This window comes from Schistocerca americana, chromosome 5 (genome assembly GCF_021461395.2).
Source record: "Schistocerca americana isolate TAMUIC-IGC-003095 chromosome 5, iqSchAmer2.1, whole genome shotgun sequence".
In the NCBI taxonomy this organism is placed as follows: Eukaryota; Metazoa; Arthropoda; class Insecta; order Orthoptera; family Acrididae; genus Schistocerca; species Schistocerca americana.
The window spans coordinates 208,279,648-208,285,249 of NC_060123.1; the positions used below are offsets into that span (position 1 = coordinate 208,279,648).

The following is a 5,602-nucleotide window of genomic DNA, read 5'->3' on the forward strand; positions in this document are numbered from 1 at the left end:
ACCCAGTTGATGTATAGAATTGTGAAGGGTTATCATGCACTTAATGCGTAATGAGGAAGTCTGTTGTTCTGTTTAGACTTGGTTCACACTCAGATTGACGACGAGTGTAGTGTTTCTCACGTTCCAAATCAGTCCAATACCGGAAGACTGGATATTCGAACATCCTATATGCTTGGATATTGGGTGATTCTGTGAGCTATCCACATGCAGATTCGCAATGTTCTCCCTCGCTGATGTCGTTATTTCCCGTGATCATGTAGCTGCTCCGATGGTCTTTCATAATGTTCAGTATCATCAAGACGCACAGCACTTCCGTCGCATCTACACCCTGTCGGGCCAGATAGCATGATTGCATTGTGCGAACACAAATACACTCTGTTAACCGCTCTAGCTGCTATCAATAGGTACAACACCAAACATTTACATATCCGCTAATGGCATAATTTGTGTGGAATAGCGCTTCCATCGTATCATGCATACCAAGCGTTTAGATGTTTCGTGTGAGTGTAGTTTGAGGCTCTTGTGTCGCTTGCTCATATGACAAGGCCATTGTCGCTTTCTTCCCCATTCCCCCCGATTACGGACAGATTTTTCTGTAGCCGGTGTCATACACACAGAAGAGAATGTAACTTAGATGATATTTTCATTTCATTGAAGTCGATAGTGGCTTCTAACTACATTTTTAGAAATATACTGGTGCCGCATCCACGCGGCTTTAATAGTACTTACTACCAGTTATAATGCAGACATCTGTGTAATGCGAGGCTTTTTTTAATTTCTGTATTTCCAGCAAACGTCGTTTATCCATGAGTAATGACATGAGTTTTGCAGAGGGTTCGTCATCACATCAATGTTACATTAGTATACTGGTCACTGAGAAAATTCACTCATGAATATTGCGGACTGAGATATGAGGGGCATTAATAGGTAATACAACACTGTTTTTCTGAAAGCTATTCAGGATTCCAGTATACTATACTATTAAACTTCCTGGCAGATTAAATCTGTGTGCCGGACCGAGACTTGAACTCGGGACCTTTGCCTTTCGCGGGCAAGTGCTCTACCAACTGAGCTATCCAAGCACGACTCAGGTCCCGTCCTCACAGCTTTACTTCTGTCAGTACCTTGTCTCCTACCTTCCAAACTTTACAGAAGCTCTCCTGCGAAGTTTCATATCAGCGCATACTCCGCTGCAGAGTGAAAATCTCATTCTGGAAACATTCCCCAGGCTGTGGCTAAGCCATGTCTCCGCAATATCCTTTCTTCCAGGAGTGCTAGTTCTGCAAGGTTCGCAGGATAGCTTCTGCGAAGTTTGGAAACTAGAAGACGAAGTACTGGCGGAAGTAAAGCTGTGAGGAGGGGGCGTGAGTCGTGCTTAGGTAGCTCAGTTGGTAGAGCACTTGCCCGCGAAAGGCAGAGGTCATGAGTTCGAGTCTAGGTCCGGCACACAGTTTTAATCTTCCAGGAAGTTTCATATCAGCGCACGCTCCGCTGCAGAGTGAAAATCTCATTCTGGATACTATACTATTCACTACTCTTTTGGTTGCAAAACCCTATTTTTCAACACAATTCCGTACATTGCGAAGGCCTTATGCAACTGGGAGTGCTTGTATGGTCGCATGGTGCCACTATACATCGAATTCTGTGTATTGCTGCATCAATAACCTCCCCATAACCCACGTACTGCTTCCCGCGGAGTACATCGTTCATTGAGCCAAACAAGTGGAAATCGGAAGGTGTGCGATCCTGGCTGTAGGGTGGATCAGAAAGTTCTGTCAAATGAAGTTTTTTGAGCTCCTCCCGGGTGCGTAAACTTCAGTTACATTCTGCGTTGTCATGGAGAAGAATAGTTTCGATTGCATTTTTTATAACGACGAACAGGTGTGTGCGGCCTGCCGGAAAGCGGGATATAGGGCAAGTTTGCGCGATCTTGTTGCGATGGTGACAGACGCCTCATTCAACGACTCACCGTGCTTTTGTTCACTGCCAGGTTTCCGTAGACATTCTGCAAGCGCCTATGAATATCTGCGGTGCCTTGGTTTTCCGCCAAAGGAAACTCAATGACGGCTCCCTGCCTGGGAAGCACATCTGTTAAAGAATTTTGAAAGTTACGTTTAGCGGCGCCACTTGTCAGAGCTTCATGAAAGTGTAGGTGTTAGAAGTGCGAATATTCCACGATGTCCCATAGCAAAGTCTGCAAGTTTTTCAACTGAAAATGGTCGAGAAAAATGTGTCGCATTACTTATTGAACGTCCATCGTATTACCTGGCATCTCGACAGCTGGAACACTGGACCAGTTCTAGATGCTGTGAAACATAACGCCAATACATTTATTCGTAGCGTTGATGGCGAAATCTCGTATGTTAAGAGGGACAATGAAAGTAGTGTCAGCCGGTCGCCGATTACGGATAGCCGCAGGCGTTTAATTAGCGCGTGTCTCTAGACTAGCACTTCTTCGCGTTCCTGAGTTACTGCGGCCGCATTTGTTACAGGGGAGAGGAATGAGAAGCCGCAAAGCGACTCGGCATAAAAAGACCAAGGCGACTGGCTGATTGATTTGGCGATAGGCACCACACGGCCGGCGCCATCTGCATCGTAATGGAGCGCCGGAGGGACCTGTGCCGAGCCCAAGAGCTGCTACGTGAGCCAGATTCCGGAGTGGCAGTGCACACTCTGCCGTATATCCCTGCTGCTGTAGGACGCGTTCATCCTCGAAAGTAGCGCAAACCCGAAAAGAAAACGGCGTAATTTCAGCTCTGGGCATCTCGGTTCTGACCTCCACTGCAGAGACTTAAGAGAAGGGCTGAAATGTAAGAGTGTCTGTGACGATCTTTCCATTCCTGTGACACATCCACCGTGGCGTTGGGCAGAGCTGTGGTGATATTTGGTACCAATATGACGTCATTAAACAGTTTACACGCGTGCGTCGGCAGCTTGCTGTCTCGTGCGTCGTCAATCCGAGGGTGACGTTGCAGGACTCCACACAACTGTACTATTACAGAGGAATGTTGTGGACACCTATCAGCCAAATTTCAAAGACAGGCGTCGTAAAGGGAGAAAATTGTGGGTTTTCAAATAAGTGATCCATTTATTCTGTTGTGCAGTGTATTTTCTACGACAATTTTATTTTACCCACCCTATATAAAACGCATTTCTTGTGGCGCTTTTAAGCTGAGTTGGCTGAGCATCTTCGTAACACACTCGCACTTCGTAACGATCCCATGACAAAACGTACCGCTTTCGTTGGGTCTGCTGTATCCGTTCCAGCGATACAATTCGGCAAGGGTTACAGATGGATGGGCAATAATAGAGAATCGGTCGAACATTTGAAGAATCTCACCATGGCACCTGCTTTTCCTGAAATTTGTTTTATATGATCATTCCTCTTCAGACCACTTCGGATGGTTACTTCTAGGAGTTCTATGGCAATTACGGTTGCAGTGATCTTTTGTTATTATTATAGTCGCACAGTCGCGGATGCATTCACTCACATATGCGCACTACATCTCATCTGTTTACATTCAGGACCAACTCACTTTCCCGCACCGATCATCGATCCTCTGCAGATCTGCTTGTACTTCGCTACAGTAACATGGCGTTGCTACTTGTTATACACATTGCACCACCTGCCAATAGCCTCATGAAGCTGCCAACTTTATCCAATAGATAATTTACAAAGGGTGTTGGGAAATTCCAGTACGAACTTCTAGATAGACGGTAGTGAGTAGATAATATTCTTAATTGGAACCTGCGTCCGGAAAGGTACCATTCCGTGCTACAACCATTTGAAAACATGTTGGTAACGCGACCACTTTTACTAGGTGAGGCCCGGTACATCACTTGTTCTACAATTCCACTCATTAACAGCCAAATAAATTGCTCGTGTACTCGTTGAGAAGTTCTCTTCAACGTGCAGTACAGCCTCTTCCAATTATGGTGTGCGGGGTCTCCTTGGAGCACCACAGTCACGCCTGATGACGGTGAAGGTACCTTTTCTCGAAGCCGTTGTAATTCTGGCGAAAAGGGCATGCAATGTAGTCAGTCGTTGTGGAGAACGCTGTCGGTAAAGGTGACGAGTCGCTCTTCCATTAACGTGAGCTTCGCCTGTTAGAATGATCATGTCGGTGAATTGTGCAAAGGTGTACTCAGCCATGTTGCTCTAACATACTCAGACACGTGAATGAGGCTCAAACCCGGCCAGAGAGGTATGACAGACGTCAAATGACATCAGCCGATCCGAAGTAACCACCCTCGACACAACTGCTCTGTAGCGTATCTACCTGGCAAACATGTTTTCAAACGGCTGTAGCGCTGATACGCTAAGTTTCCGGAGATGGGTACCTGGTCAAAATATTATGTTCTCGCTCTCCTCTACAAGTCCTACACTCTTGTAACGGGAATTTCGGAACACTCTGTACGTATCTAAACAATAACAACTCTGTCGCACATCCCTGGAGTAGCGAACTGTTGAGTTATGTCTGCAAGGAAGTCCTGCAGTCAGTCTCAGATTTGTTTCTATACTCAGTATTCGAGAACTTGATCAAAATATTTTGTCCCCCATATAGCCCAGTCACAAAAGAGCAAAGAAGTCAAATAGGGGAAAATCTGTGTAGTCGCAAACGTTTGTGAAGTGGAAGGAGGGAGTGCCATAGACAACATACTAGAAAGCCCGTCAAGTGTGGTGTGAGCATGGGAATGGGCTGGAGCTTCTAGAAAGCCCGTCAAGTGTGGGGTGAGCATGGGAATGGGCTGGAGCTTAAAGGTCATTTTTCAGCGTTTCTCCTCATAACTCGAAAATCGCAGCTTGTAGCAAATACGTTTCAAAATTAAACTACATCAAATTTCCTACGAAATAGGTCTGTTAATTTTATCTCTAGGATTATTAGTTCCCACGTTACAGAATTTGGAAAAATCCCAGGTTATTGAACATAGTGTTTTAATGGTATAACATTAATGTTGAACAGGTGATTCTCCACACTGTATAACCCACTACGTAACAAGAAGCAGCTACAGGGTGTTTCACAAAGTCATATCAGCCCTCGCCAGTCCATGTTATGAGTCACTGGTGACACAACGCCCACACATGCCAGGAGGGTGTTTGTTTTCCACAAAGCGAGTTAACACAACATGGAATATTGACATGAGTTACTAATAATACTGACGCAAGAAACACATGTGGATGGAAACTACATAAATCTCTGCACGCTGTTCTACAGTGCTACAGGGGAAATTAGTTCTCAGTTAGCCCGTACGCCAGCTGAGAGTTATTCCGAGAACGAAACGTCCCCTTCCACAAGCGCTGCTCGCTTTTCAGGTTAGATGCAGGCTATACTTTCCCACCATTTCCTGTCCTATTATATTGTGCGAGCAGACAACATAACGACACTGATATCATTTTTATTTAGTGGAGTTATTTTAAGTTTCATACGTGAGTACCTGTTTGCAGTTGTTAAGTGAATTATTACATAAAAAAAACTCAAAATAATGAGCTGAGAAGCGTATACCTCACTGAAGCCTACATAAAGTGTAAAATGCTGTCAGTATGTACTCAATAGTATCGATTTCGTTGCCCGATGCATCTACTCTCGCCGGTTAGGATACC

General features: G+C 45.1%; 1 non-coding gene across 1 annotated transcript; it reads right to left on the reverse strand.

Moving 5' to 3' along the window:
* Positions 1–1,008: 1,008 nt before the first annotated feature.
* Positions 1,009–1,083, reverse strand: Trnas-cga. Its single transcript has one exon. It is a non-coding gene; the product is annotated as a tRNA-Ser (tRNA).
* Positions 1,084–5,602: the final 4,519 nt, after the last annotated feature.